The 14,693-nt window shown below is 51.0% G+C and overlaps 1 protein-coding gene and 2 long non-coding RNA genes across 10 annotated transcripts in view; all 3 read left to right on the top strand.

Moving 5' to 3' along the window:
* SLC4A4 (solute carrier family 4 member 4) overlaps positions 1-2,691 on the top strand; it is a 140,544-nt gene extending 137,853 nt beyond the window's left edge. For 6 of the 8 annotated variants that reach the window (XM_032685536.1, XM_032685532.1, XM_032685533.1 and 3 more), the window contains one exon: positions 479-2,474. The gene's annotated coding sequence lies outside the window, so the exon portion shown is untranslated. Of the gene's footprint in view, positions 1-478 lie in introns of all 8 variants that reach the window. The other 2 variants (XM_032685530.1, XM_032685537.1) reach the window with 1 other exon arrangement.
* A 1,707-nt stretch (positions 2,692-4,398) lies between these two features.
* On the top strand, positions 4,399-7,264 carry LOC116785698. Its single transcript, XR_004356633.1, has 4 exons — positions 4,399-4,531; positions 4,788-4,912; positions 5,441-5,600; positions 6,867-7,264. It is a non-coding gene; the product is annotated as an uncharacterized LOC116785698 (long non-coding RNA).
* Positions 7,265-11,211: 3,947 nt separating this feature from the next.
* Positions 11,212-12,205, top strand: LOC116785700. The gene is made up of 3 exons (XR_004356636.1): positions 11,212-11,244; positions 11,369-11,619; positions 12,162-12,205. It is a non-coding gene; the product is annotated as an uncharacterized LOC116785700 (long non-coding RNA).
* Positions 12,206-14,693: the final 2,488 nt, after the last annotated feature.

The following is a 14,693-nucleotide window of genomic DNA, read 5'->3' as shown; positions in this document are numbered from 1 at the left end:
CCAAGGCAAGGGTAGTCCTCTGAAATGTCAAAGACATGTCTGTGCTTCCAGGTGTTAGAGAGAGTCTGAAATTCAATCCAGTGGCGATATCTGGATTATTTCAATGGCAGTTTAGGAGCATTGCCACAGCACGGGGTGAAGGACCAAGATGCCCCATCCCCACAAGTGTTCAAGGCCAGGTTGGACAGGGCTTGGAGCAACCTGGTCTAGTGGAAGGTGTCCCTGCCCATAGCGGGCACTTGGAACTGGATGGTCTTTAAGGTCCCCTTCCAACCCAGACCATTCTGGGATTCTGTGAGGCACAAAGTGCTGGACACTTGGAGCTCCTCAGTCAGTGAAATGGGTGATTTTGTCTCCTACCATGGGCATTGTTCAGAGCAACTCATTCAGCCAGCCTTATGTGATGTGTGGAGCTTATCTTAAATGCCACTGAGCAGAGTTTGTCCCACGCTGACCTTGTCTTCCTTCTTCTTCGCAGCCCTCCACGAACTCCAGTGAAAGTTGTGCCTCAAATTAGAATAGAACTTGAGCCTGAAGACAATGGTTATTTCTGGAGGAGCAAGGGAACAGAAACTACTTTGTAATTTGTCTGTCTGTCCAATCTTCTACGGAATTTATTTTGTCACTAGCCAAATATTAAAAAGCTCCCTGCTCCCCGCTGGCAAAGGTAAATGAGCCACCCCTCTGCCCGTGCCCCCCCAGGTCCCTCCGGGCCCCCCCACGCCGACACCAGGACTCGGATTGCCTTCTCCAAAGTGTCTCCCGTTGCAACGAGGGCAGGAGCGTTTAAGGATGTCAGGTGGTACCTGTGGGAAGTGCCAGAGGCGTCGGTGGTGGTCGTGCACCCCGGTGCTTGTCTGGCAGAACAAAGCTGACCTCCAGGCTGATTCCGTGTCTGCTCCCACTGCTCGGGGATGCTGGAACGTGCTGCTAACCCTCACGCTCTCACCTGTAGTTAAAAAGGAGAAGGTACTTCACTCCCAGCACAGACAGACCGTTGCCATTGCTGTAGCATGTTTGGAAATGTCCCTTTCCTATGCAATTTTTTTTAAAGAAACACTTTAATGGACTTAATCCGTCAGGTACATGGAAGAGTGTTATTTTCCTAGATTATTTTGTTTAAATTATGGGGGCCTAACCTATGACTTCTTTTTTTTTTTTTGTCAATTTTTTTAACCTTTTTTTAATTACTGTAAAGAAAAATGAATTTTTTTCCTGCAGCAGGAAACGTATAGTTATGAGTAGTTCTACCTCTTATTTCTAGATGCCAGGCTTTCTGTAAAAAAATGTATTGTACCATATATAATGTGATTTTTACAAAGAAACAAACCCACCACACCACAATCTCCAGGACGTGGCACAGGGCTGGATCGGTTCCGTTAACACCTTCTGCTCCGAAGCATCTGGCTTTCTTTAGGGTTATGTTGGTTTTATGGGTTTTATTTTTTGTGAGTAATCTTTGTTGTGAAGGAGACGGGATGTGATCCGCATCCTCCTGCATCCCACACCATCATCTGTGGAATTTACCCGAAATCTTGGCTACTCAGCTTCTCAGCCCCAGACCCGGCAATGCAGCAGGACCAAGCAGGCCAGGCACGGGCATCCCAGGATTTTGGGGTGGAACCAAGTGAGCAATCACCTCAGGGGAGGATTTTCTCTCTGTAGCGTGTTCATACTGGTGTGTGCATCTGAACAAGCCTTTGGGAAACTGGGCTTCACCAGGACATGAGGGAACACACTAAAAGCTTCATCCAAAAATTAAAATAAGAAGAAAGAATCCCCGAGCTGTCCGGGTGAATTCCCTGATGGAGACAACCCCACCGCAGAGGAAGGGCAAGTGCTGCCGCTTGGTCCTTGTGAAACCAAAGTTCCTGTTGGTGAAGTCGAGAGGATTTTCTGATGGTGCTGAGACCTTAAATGCCAAATTTTAGCATCTGCTCCCACGAAGGAGCCGTCACCTCTGTACATCCCCTGCTCACTCTCAAGGGGTCTTCGCTTCCGTTTCCATGAAAGCTGTGTTGTATGTCACAGGAACGAAGCTGAAACCTGCTCTGAAAAGGCTGGAGAGACATGGGAAAAGGCCTGAAGAGGAGCAGCTCAATCCAAATTGGGTATTTCGTAGGAAAGGCCTGGGTGGGCGCTTCAGGGAATAGGTGTGGAGGCTGACCCAAAGCCCTCTGAGATCAGAGTCGGCCGTCAACAACGACCTTCCCCTCGCAAATCCAAGGTCCCAGCTCCCGGTGGGACCCCTGACGGCCACCAGCCACAGCCAGCTTTGTCCCAGCCCCGGGAATACGGTGGCCACCAGCCTCTGGCCTGCTGATACACCTTTGTATTTGTATTTTTATTTTGAATCAACAGCACTTTCAGCTACTTTTATTATTGTTTTTAATTCTCCTAAGTCTGTATTTGCTTTGGAGGACAGAATGAAAACTTGGGATGAAATGAAGTGGATCGGGATGGTGGAACAAAAAGGAAAAAAGCAGAAAACATTTCAAATATTATTAAAGTGATTTTTTTTTCCAGTAATATAAAACATGAAATTCCTTATAACATTATAGTATTTTACAGTTTTATGAAGCTTTCTATTGTGACTTTTATGGAATCAAAAGATGAAGATGATGAGATATTTTAGCATTTATATTTTTCAAAATTAAATGTATACTGAAAATAAGTAACTTTATGCATTTATGGGAGAGTTCATGTCCGTTTTCGCTCATTGTGTGTCGAGTCTTGTCTGATTGAATTCAGATCTGAGGATCACTGTGGTGGTATGGGGGGGTGGCTGGCAATTTGGAAGCAGGCGTCATTGGTTCTCCTGGATTGCCAAGGAGCAGCATGGAGATGAGCCCACTGGTGCCAGGGGTCTCACCTCCTTCAGGAAGCAGGCGGTGGGTGCAGGGGAGATGCAGCAGGTGGAAACCATGGAGAGGAAGGTCCTCTCCATGGAGGTGGAGCCCAGGAGCACAGGCAGAGGTGCCTGGCTGTAGCTGCTGGCGTACTCGTACAGATACCTGCGGCAGGGGCGGGATGAGGAGACCCGGCACACCGGGATCGGGAGCAGGAGATGTGGGATTTAGGAACGTTGGGGCTGCCCGGGGATGAGAGCCCTCTTCAGCTACCGGGAACGGCGAGTCCGCACTGCAGGACTTGACCGACAGGGCCGAGGACTGCGGGAGGGACAAGGGGTTATGGCCACGCACCACATACCGTCTCATCCCAGCCCTGGTTTGGGGTCCATCACCCGCTTTTGGGTCGCGCCCCGGGGCTGCAGTACCGCCCGTGCGCACCGGGGGGCACCGCTCTCCCGGGCCCGGGCACAGCCCCGGTCCCCCGGCCCGAGCTGGACCGTGTCCCGTTCCCTGGTGGGGTCCCAGCGCCGCTATGGCCCGATCCCAACCCCAACCCCACCTCGGTCCTCCCGCCGAGGGACCCCCACTCCGCCTGCCGGGCGAGAGGCGGCACCGGCCAGGACCTGCAGCGGGCACGGGCAGGACCCGGGAACGAGCCCCGGGAACAAACCCCCGGGAACGGACCCCCGGACTTAAGAGTAAGGGGTTTGAAATCCTCAAAAGCTCAATGATGACAGAACAGTGTCACTGCCTTAATCAGCTCATCTCTAAATTCAACATGTCACAAGAAGCTGTGCAGAAATACCCATCTCAAAAAAGATCTCCCAGAGCAGTCCGAATCCAAGTGTGCTTCACTTCAGCTGTGCACAAGCACCACTCCTGCTCACCTCTCCGCTGTGTATGACAGTCTGACATAACATTCCTTTTGGGAACGTGCTGGTTCCTGCTCATGAAGAGGCTGATACACCAGACTACTGCCTGAGGTACAAACACTCTCCGGAGTAATCACCCCAACAGCTGTATCAGATAGAAACACATACTTAGAAATATCAATTGCGATGCCAAGGTTTCATGTTTTAAACGTTCTGTCTCTCCCTCCACAGTTCTCCTGGGAATGTAGGGATGGTGTTTTAAGAGCAGCGTAAGGAGAACTGGCAGTCACTGTTCCACACTTTTGGGATAGCAACACAGCCAAACTGAGCTTGTAACATAGACATTCTCGGGATAATTTGTATATCTCATTAACACGGTTTGACACTAATGCTAATTCTTCATTAGAAGAATCAGGACAGGGAGGCTGATTTAACAACCTAGAGGGATTCGTGGGTACAATGAGGACACTTAACACAAGTCTGGTGCTCCCGAAAAGAGCAGGTATTGACCTGACAAGTGCCTCAGATCGATCTGTGACAAGAAGTGGGAGGTGGAGTTGGTAACAGAGTCGCTGTCCCGCGGCGGCGGCGGCGGAGGGAACGGGGGGCGGGGCCGCGCCGAGGGGCGGGGCCGCAGGGCCAGGCGGGCTGGGATTGGGCGGAGGCGCTCGAGTGCTGATTGGGCAGCGCTGCCGGCCCGCGCTATAGAAGGGCCGGCGGGGCAGGTGTGGGCGGTTGTGTGTGAGGGCTGAGGGTGCGGCCCCGCTGCTGCCCGGGCTGCGGAGGGGAGAGCGCCTTGGCCGCTGGGTTTGTGGACCGGGGGAGCTGGGGGCGTTTAGGGGCGCGTTGTGCTGAGCAGCGGGGGCTGGGTAAGCCCATTACCTGCCGGGTGACCCTGGGGGAGCTGTGGCAGGACTGCGGGGCTGGTGCTCTCTGGGTGTATCAAGTTTTGCTTTGGAATTCCAAACCCTTTCCCTGTGCAGGGTTACGAGGCAAAGACTGCTTTACCTTGGTTTCTTGGTGCTGCATTAATGCTTTTTGCTCGTTCTGTGTCAGTTTCCAGCCTGGCTCGTGGTTTCCCCTGGTGCTGGGGAGTGGAGGCGAGTTGTGCTTCCTGCTGGGAGAGAGAACGGCCTTGGGAAGCTGCTCCATGACCCACAGCTGTGCCGAGCCTGGGAGTCTGTCCAGGTAAGAGCAGGGTTTCTACTCTTAATGAGGAGCTGGGTTTTGCTGTTGGAAGATAGAATATGCCTGTGCCTTTAAACCTGAGGACAGGCAGAAGCTGTGAGGGACCCTGAGCAGGTTTTAAAAGACCTTGACTGTGGGAAAAGTGTCCAGGAGAAATGATTCCTTTTTTGCAGGGAGGCAGTTTGCAAGGACAGGGGGTTGCTGTGCTCTCTATCAAAAATAGTCCCCTTGGGATGTCCAGGGTGAGGAAATGTTGGCCACGTGTGGGCTGGAGCAAAGGTGTGTGGGTGCCTGTGTGTGACAGCTGTGGGTGTGCAGGAAGGGGGTTCTGGTGCCATTGGAGCTGCCAGGGAGCCAAAAAGGGCACAATTGTCTGAAAAAAGTGAAAGCTCTGTTGGCCCTGTTGACTCCTGCACCAAAGGAGATGCAAATTTTCCCCCTCTTGGTTGCAGACTTCACAAAGCTCCCAGGAAAGAAAGTTTTCAACTCCTACTCCCCTTTGTGCTAAAGGTTTCCTTGCTCTCTCAGCAGGATGTTGAGTGCCACCATGTCCCTGAGGTCACCCTTTCTGCTGTTGGGAGAGCACGAGGTGGATGGAGAGGATCCCCAGGCATCTGCAGGCACAAGGGACTCGTACAACTGCGATTTTCCTCCAGTTTTCATAAGGTGGACTTTGAGGGTACCATGGGTAATGTACCAGCCCTCCTGCTGAAGTTTTTGTTTTCTACTATAATTGAACATAAAGTGTAAAGCTAAAGTCAGGTCTGTTCTGGAGTATGTTACACTTGTGCAAAGCTCCTTCCCTCTGTTTATTTTCTGTTTCGGAAAGCACAGTCTGGGCTTCCTGGGCACTCACTATTAAGTGATACCATGAAAAAAATATTCTATGAAAATGGGAAAGGAGCTGTCTGTATGAGGTCAGATGTCCCTGATAAAAGCTTTATGTTTTTCACTGAGTAAGCTCTTAAAGTATCTTACAGTGTGTAGGAATGCCTGGCTTCTAAAACTCACCAGCTGAGTCTTAGAGGTTTCTTTGAAGAGCTGAGTTGAGGCAGCAGAATTGGCCCCCAGGAGGGACTCTGTGCCTGCTCTCCCGTGGCTCCAAGGGATCTCTGGGCCTTCACGCCGGCACCGAGATTTTCTCGGGAAGGGCCTCAGATCCCCGGACCAGTCTGGGACACAGGCAAGATCCCCCTGCCTTTAGAAATGAGGCCTTCTTGGGGCTTCCTCCCCGTCCACGTTGGTGGGTTCCCAAGAAGGCCTCTTGAAATGCCTTTTGGGCTGTCCATTGAAGCCTTGGCACCAAATTGGGCCCCCTGGAGGGACAGTGCTGTTGGTGCCCCCTGGGCTGGGGCACCCCGAGGACTCCAGCGCGCACCGAAAGGATTATTCGGGGAGATCCTCGGGGTGCCCGGCCCTGGGGAGCTCAAAGCAAGGTCCCTGCAATGGATTCAGGCATTGCTGAGAGTATCCCAGGGGTACCTGTCCCTGCTAGACATGGAACTCTCTAATGGACTGTAATTGGGTTCTAAAAGTGGTGCTCCAAGTGCCAAAGAAGTGTGGGATTGGGATTAAGAAATGAGCAGTGATGGTACAATTGGCTGTTTGCTCTGGAATATTATGGTAAGAGCTGCAGGAGTGCAAGGTGTGTGTTCCAGTCCCCACCATTTGGTTTGCACATGTCCTGCTCAGACACAGGTCCAACTTCCTCAGTCCTTAACACAAGAGAGGGAGAATTAAGGACTGGCAGTGTTAAGGTGATTGGTGTGACAGGGGTTAAACTGGGAAAACATTGGGGAATTCCTCCGTTTGTCTCTTTGCCAAACTCACCCAAACCTCTGCTAGGAAGAGATGGAGTGGAAAAGTTGAGGCATAAATGAAATTGAAAACTGTTGATATTGACACTGTAATTGCTGAAACTAAATGTGTCCAAGCAGCAGCTCTTGTTGTGCAGGGAATAACTCCTGTCAGCAGCAAGGTCCTGACTGAAGTGGCAGCTGCAGTTGTTCCTGTGGTGTGGGCCAGTGGACTTGCAGGAGAGTGGAAGAGGGCAGAACCTGTAGGTATTACCCCTACTGTGGGATCTCTCCTGGTAAGGCAAACCCAGTATCCTTTAAAATCAGAATGCCAGACTGGATTGGTTGCAGTAACAGCTAAATTTGCTCCTCCTGGTTTGCTTGTAGAATGTGAATGCAAGAACCTGCCAAGAAAACCAATGGCCAAGATGATTCATGAGTGCAGGACCTGAGAGAACCCCCTTGAATGACAACCTCGAGTAGTTTCCAGTATTGGTTTTAAAAGATGGCCTTTGCTGCATCTCCTTGAGCAAGGAAAGCCAAGAAACCTTTGCCTTTGCAGGAGAAAATCTGGAAAGTGGGAAGAAAGTAAAGAAGCCACGTGACTCCTCCTGAGCCCCAGACAGCCCATGAACTGCCTTCCTGGGAATGGTAGGACCGAGTGGACTCTGGATTGCTCCCTCTGGATGTGTGGTAAGACTGTTATTTGAACTTTTAAGAACAACCTGTAAGCATTTGCTGCCTTGGATAGATGGTGGAAGGGCAGCCTTTAAGCAGGTAAAGCATTCCCTGAGGAGAGCTCTGAGTCTGCCAGATCTCTCAGAACTGTTGGAAGCATCTTTGCTGGGGAGGGCAAACAAAGGACAAGGTGTACAGTGACCCCCCTGACAAGGGACTTGCAGTTAATGGCATCCCTGCAAGTGAAGTTTGTGGGCTGTTCCCCCTGTAAGGAAGGTGTTAGTCCCAGCTACAGTGATTGGGAAAAATGGTTAAAAGAGAGCCCCAAAAGGTAGAAATCCTGCTGGAGGCTCTTGGCCAGTAGAGTTTGCTGAGTTCCCCCTGACAGAAGGACAGTGATAGCTTTTGAGTGCTGGTAGATGCTTTTAATAGATAGCCTTGAGTGTGTCCTTGTTGCACCAATAGGCCTTGTCCAACTCCCCATATTCCAGGAGATATACCTATTAAAGTTGAAAATGCTCTTCCTAATCCTTTGTTGGCTTGATGGTCTCCCCTGCAGGAACTCCAGGAACTCCTGGTGCCGCCTGGGCCGATGGATTGGACGCCCCAGCCCCTCCGTTCCTGCCCAGCCACTGGGGCCGTGTCGAGTGGTGGCACTGCCAGCCCTGCAGGTGAAGGGGAAAGGGCCTTTGCAGGTCTTGTGGGTCACATTTATAGCAGCTGATGTTGCAGAGAAAGGACCTGGGGTCTCTTGTTCTTTAGTTCAGAAAGGTTCTTTTGCTTGGTGAGCAGGACCAAGTGGATCCTTCAGAGTTTCCATCTGTGTTTGTGTCTCAGGCTGTGTTATGATTCAGGGCTGTAGCTGTTGTTGTCACAGAGGAGTCAAACTCTGCTTTAAATAATGAGACACTGGCTTAATGGCCAAGTGTCAAGAAAAAAGGGGCAATGCTCTCTGAGTGTTGAGATGTAACAAGAGCTGATCCTTTTTGCAGTGGGATGTAACCTGGAAACTGCACAGAGCTGAGCCAAGGGACCAACCAAGGGAGGTGAAGGAAGACGGGAACTGAGGCAGCAGCCAAGCAGCACCAAGTTCCTGTGTCAGCAGGTGAGTTGTGTTGAGGTTCCTGAGGCAGCCACTGAGGACTGTGAGGGCTCCAGACAGAGCAGACCTGGGAAGGCCCTTGGAAACCCAATATGGGCGGGTGTGTATGGTAATAAGTGTTGGAAAATGCTCTGAATGTTGAACAGGAATGCAGGGTAGGGAATGAAAATGAGTGATTCAAGAGCATAGTAATACGAGGTTGCCTGGCTTCTAAAACTCACCAGTTGAATCTCAGAGGTTCTTGTAAGAAATTTTGGGAAACACCTGAACTTTTGTGTGTGCTTCTGAGTTCAGTTGGAAAGAGATTGTCCAGGGAACAGGAATCTTTCTCATTCCAAGAAGTTGCACTTGATCAACTTCCCATGTGAGCTGATGCCCTTGGCAGGAGAAGTGCTCAGCAAGGAGGCTCTTTGCTCCTAGGCAGGAAGAAAGGCCAGTGCCCTTCCTCCCCAAGGCCCAGCCCAGCAGGGCTGGCAGGAGCTGCTGGTGTGGCTGCTCTTTGGGTTCTCAGCTGTGCCCGTGGGGTGGTGACATCGTGTTCCTCCCTGTGCTCCAGGGCAGCCAAAAGCCCCAGCACAGCCCCTGGGCCTTTTTGGGAGCCTGAGCTATTGCAGCACTGGAGATGGGGGGTTGGGTTTTTTTTCCCTAAAAGTAGAACCATGGGGGGATCTCTTCTCTCATAGTTGTTGGTTTTTTGATATCTTAATTAATTATAACCTTACAAGAAAATGTTGTTTAACTTAGCAACTGACTTGCACTGGTTACACTGAAAGTGCCAAGGAGTTGTAGTGTCCACTGGATTGTTTGTATTGAAGCAGTTTGATGTTTACAGAGGGATAATAACTCCTGTCAGCAGCAAGGTCCCGACTGAAGTGGCAGCTGCAGTTGTTCCTGTGGTGTGGGCCAGTGGAATTCCACGAAAATGGACAAGGACAGAACCTGTAAGAATTACCCCTAAGCCAGGGGCTCTCCTGGTAAGGCAAACCCAGTATCCTTTAAAATTAGGAAGCCAGGCTGGATTGGTTCTAGTAACAGCTAAATTTGCTAATCATGGTTTGATAGTAGAATGTGAATGCAAGGACCTGTAAAGAAAGGAAATGGGCAAGATGATTGATTGCTGGGAGCAGGGGCTGGCAGACAGTGGCACTGGATGTTTGGTTGTGGTTGGGAATGAGCAGCTTGACCTCCCCAGGGTTGTCTGTGCTGGGGGTGGGTTTGGGTCCTGTGTGGCCACAGGTCTGTGCAGCAGCTGGAGCCTGGTCAGGTTTGGGGGCTGTGGTGTGCCAGGCTCCTGAGTCTGTTGTGCCTGTTTCCTTCCAGTGTCCCAGTGTCCCTGCTTGGCTGTTTGTTGCCCTGCAGGCAGAAGAGCCCCGGCCTGAGCTGGCTGAGTGTTGGTGTGACCCACAGTGGGTGTCCCCTGCCCTTGGGACAGTCCCCAGAGCTCCCTTTGGATCCCCTGGTGAAGGGTGGGAGCTGCCCAGAGCCAGCAGCATCCAGCTGGAGGATCCCGGAGGATGCAGCCCTGCTTTGCTGGGAGGTAAGAGGTGGGGGTGTAGGAGCTGGCAGGGGTGTTTGCAGGCAGAGGGAGGGCAGGAGCAGGAGAATTGCAGCTGCCAGCAGCTGGGTCAGTGCTGGATGGAGTCAGGGCTGGGAAAGGGCCCTGAGTGTCGGGGCAGGGGAGAGCCCAGGGTGGCCCTGGGAGCCCTGGGGCTGTGAACCAGTGCAGTGGGCAAAGGAATGGGCACTGGAGAGCTGGGCAAACAGCTGGAGGAGTTGCAAGGAGAACCAGGAGACTGGAATCCAGGAGCAGCAGCTCCTTGTGTGTGTGTGTAGAACCAGGTGTACTGCAGCCCCAAGTGAGGTGGGAAATGAACCTCAGGAGGCTGGGAATGAGTCCCCCAAACTGGTTAAAGTGGGGTGGACTCTGCCCAAGTGTCTGAAAAGCTTTTCTTTAGTGTTGCTTTATCAGTTGAAAACTGGAGTGATTCTCAAGATGTTGGCATTTGTTTTCCTGTGTCTTTGGTGAGGTGTTGACTCAGTACCTTTCCTGGAGCTGCTGTTGGATGAAGAGGTGCCCCCAGTTGACCTATTATGTCCTGGTTTTCTTCCCTGCTTCTACCAGCTTGTCCAGGAGATGGAATTCCAGTGCTACAGTGTAGATGGGTCGTGGTGCTCTGAAAAGGAACCTTTGTGCCTTCAGGGCGAGTTCTGGTGCCCCTGGAGCTGTTGGGAGAAGCGGAAGCTTGGCAGTGAGAGGCCTGGAATGATATTGTTGTGGCACAGAAGAAATGAACAGTGATGGTACAACTGGCTGTTTTCTCTTGAATATAATGGTAAGAGCTGCAGGAGTGCAAGGTGTGTGTTCCAGTCCCCACCATTTGGTTTGCACATGTCCTGGTCAGGCACAGGTCCAATTTCCTCAGTCCTTAACCCAAGTGAGGGAGAATTAAGGACTGGCAGTGTTAAGGTGATTGGTGTGACAGGGGTTAAACTGGGAAAGCATTGGGGAATTCCTCAGTTTGTTTTTTTGCCAAGCTTGCCCAAACCTGTGCTAGGAAGAGATGGAGTGGAAAAGTTGAGGTAGAAATGAAATGGAAAACTAGGGATATTCTGAAACTAAATGTGTCCAAGCAGCAGCTCTTGTTGTGCAGGGAATAACTCCTGTCAGCAGCAAGGTCCCAACTGAAGTGGCAGCTGCAGTTGTTCCTGTGGTGTGGACCAGTGGAATTCCAGGAGAGAGGAAGAGGGTAGAACCTGTAGGTATTACCTCTAATGTGGGATCTCTCCTGGTAAGGCAAACGCAGTATCCTTTAAAATCGGAATGCCAGCTTGGAATGGTTGCAGGAACAGCTAAATTTGCTCCTCCTGGTTTGCTTGTAGAATGTGAATGCAAGAATCTGCCAAGAAAACCAGTGGCCAAGATGATTCATGAGTGCAGGACCTGAGAGAACCACCTTGAATGACAACCTTAGGTTTAAAAGATGGCCTTTGCTTTTGAAGGAGAAAATCTGAAAGCAGGAAGGAAGGAAAGAAGCCCCCTGACTGCTTCCTGAGCCCCAGACAGCCCATGAACTGCCTTCCTGGGAATGGCGGGACAGGGTGGACTCTGGATTGCTCCCTCTGGATGTGTGGTAAGACTGTTCTACCAGCTTTTAAGAACAACTTGTAAGAATTTACTACCTTTGGTACATGGTGGAAGGGCAGCCTTTAAGCAGCTAAAGCATTCCCTGAGGAGAACTTGGCTCTGCCAAATATCTCAGAACTGTTGGGAACATCTTTGCTGGCGAGGGCAAACAAAGGACAGGGTGTGCAGTGACCCCCCTGACAAGGGACTTTGAGTTAATGGCATCCCTGCAAGTGAACTCTGTGGGCTGTTCCCCCTGTAGGGCAGGTGATAGTCCCAGCTACAGTGATGGGAAAAATGGTTAAAAGGGAGCCCCAAAAGCTGGAAATCCTGCTGGAGGCTCTTGGCCAAGAGAGTTTGCTGAGTTCCCCCTGCAAGAAGGATAGTGATAGCTTTGGAGTGCTAGTAGATGCTTTTAATTGATAACCTTGAGTGTGTCCTTGTTGCACCAGTAGGCCTTGTCCAACTCCCCATATTCCAGGAGATATACGTATTAAAGTTTAAAATGCTCTTCCTAATCCTTTGTTGGCTTGATGCTCTCCCCTGCAGGAACTCCAGGAACTCCTGGTGCCGCCTGGGCCGATGGATTGGACGCCCCAGCCCCTCCGTTCCTGCCCAGCCACTGGGGCCGTGTCGAGTGGTGGCACTGCCAGCCCTGCAGGTGAAGGGGAAAGGGCCTTTGCAGGTCTTGTGGGTCACATTTATAGCAGTTTAAGTTGTAGAAAAAGGACCTTGGGTCTATTATTCCTGAGTTCAGAAAGGTTCTTTTGCTTGGTGAGCAGGACAATGTGGATCCTTCAGAGTTCCCATCTGTGTTTGTGTCTCAGCCTGTGTTATGATTCAGGGCTGTAGCTGTTGTTGTCACAGAGGAGTCAAACTGTGCTTTAAATAATGAGACACTGGCCTGATGGCTCAGTGTCAAGAAAAAAGGGGGAATGATATCTGAGTGTTGAGATGTAACAAGAGCTGATCCTTTTTGCAGTGGGATGTAACCTGGAAAGTGCACAGAGCTGAGCCCAGGGATTTAAAGGGACCAACCAAGGGAGGTGAAGAAAGAAGAAAGAAGGGAAGTGAGGCAGCAACCAAGCAGCACCAAGTTCCTGTGTAAGCAGGTGAGTTGTCTTGATGTTCCTCAGGGAGGCACTGAGGACTGTGAGGGCTCCAGACTGAGCAGACCTGGGAAGGCCTTCGGTGAAGCCCCTCGGAAACCTTCTAAGGGTAGGTGTGTATGGTAAGGAGTGTTGGAAAATGTCCTGAAGATGGAACAGGAATGTAGGGAACAAAAATGAATCCTCCTGTAATGCTGCCTCTTCGGCTACAATGGATGTAGGTCTTTGTGCCCTTTGGGAGCTGATTGCCAGGGCACCTGGCAGGCTGGAATGATTCAAGACCATAGTAATCAAAGATTGCCTGGCTTCTAAAACTCACCAGCTGAGTCTTAGAGGTTTCTTTGAAGAGCTGAGTTGAGGCAGCAGGATTGGCCCCCAGGAGGGACTCTGTGCCTGCTCTCCCGTGGCTCCAAGGGATCTCTGGGCCTTCACGCCGGCACCGAGATTTTCTCGGGAAGGGCCTCAGATCCCCGGACCAGTCTGGGACACAGGCAAGATCCCCCTGCCTTTAGAAATGAGGCCTTCTTGGGGCTTCCTCCCCGTCCACGTTGGTGGGTTCCCAAGAAGGCCTCTTGAAATGCCTTTTGGGCTGTCCATTGAAGCCTTGGCACCAAATTGGGCCCCCCTGGAGGGACAGTGCTGTTGGTGCCCCCTGGGCTGGGGCACCCCGAGGACTCCAGCGCGCACCGAAAGGATTATTCGGGGAGATCCTCGGGGTGCCCGGCCCTGGGGAGCTCAAAGCAAGGTCCCTGCAATGGATTCAGGCATTGCTGAGAGTATCCCAGGGGTACCTGTCCCTGCTAGACATGGAGCTCTCTAATGGGCTGTAATTGGTTCTAAAAGTGGTGCTCCAAGTGCCAAAGAAGGGTGGGATTGGGATTAAGAAATGAGCAGTGATGGTACAATTGGCTGTTTTCTCTTGAATGTAATTGTAAGAGCTGCAGGAGTGCAAGATGTGTGTTCCAGTCCCCACCATTTGGTTTGCACATGTCCTGCTCAGACACAGGTCCAACTTCCTCAGTCCTTAACCCAATAGAGTAAGAATTAAGGACTGCCAGTGTTAAGGTGATTGGTGTGACAGGGGTTAAACAGGGAAAGCATTGGGGAATTCCTCAGTTTGTCGTTTTGCCAAACTCACCCAAACCTGTGCTAGGAAGAGACTGAGTGGAAAAGTTGAGGCAGAAATGAAATGGAAAACTGGGGCTATTGACACTGTAATTGCTGAAACTACATGTGTCCAAGCAGCAGCTCTTGTTGTGCAGGGAATAACTCCTGTCAGCAGCAAGGTCCCGACTGAAGTGGCAGCTGCAGTTGTTCCTGTGGTGTGGGCCAGTGGACTTGCAGGAGAGTGGAAGAGGGCAGAACCTGTAGGTATTACCCCTACTGTGGGATCTCCCCTGTTAAGGCAAACCCAGTATCCTTTAAAATCAGAATACCAGACTGGATTGGTTGCAGTAACAGCTAAATTTGCTCATCCTGGTTTGCTTGTAGAATGTGAATGCAAGAACCTGACAAGAAAACCGTTGACCAAGATGATTCATGAGTGCAGGACCTGAGAGAACCCCTTGAAGTGACAACCTCGAGCAGTTTCCAGTATTGGATTGAAAAGATGGCCTTTGCTGCATCTCCTTGAGCAAGGAAAGCCAAGAAACCTTTGCTTTGGCAGGAGAAAATCTGGAAAGTGGGAAGGAAGAAAAGAAGCCACCTGACTCCTCCCTGAGCCCCAGACAGCCCCTGAACTGCCTTCCTGGGAATGGTAGGACCGAGTGGACTCTGGATTGCTCGCTATGGATGTGTGGTAAGACTGTGATGCCAACTTTGCAAACAGCCAGTAAGAATTTGCTGCCTTGGATAGATGGTGGAAGGGCAGCCTTTAAGCAGCTAAAGCATTCCCTGAGGAGAGCTCTGAGTCTGCCAGATCTCTCAGAACTGTTGGAAGCATCTTTGTTGGGGAGGGCAAACAAAGGACAAG

Source organism: Chiroxiphia lanceolata, chromosome 4, assembly GCF_009829145.1.
Source record: "Chiroxiphia lanceolata isolate bChiLan1 chromosome 4, bChiLan1.pri, whole genome shotgun sequence".
NCBI lineage: Eukaryota > Metazoa > Chordata > Aves > Passeriformes > Pipridae > Chiroxiphia > Chiroxiphia lanceolata.
Note: the sequence above shows the minus strand (reverse complement) of the source record. Positions and strands in the feature narration are given on the sequence as shown.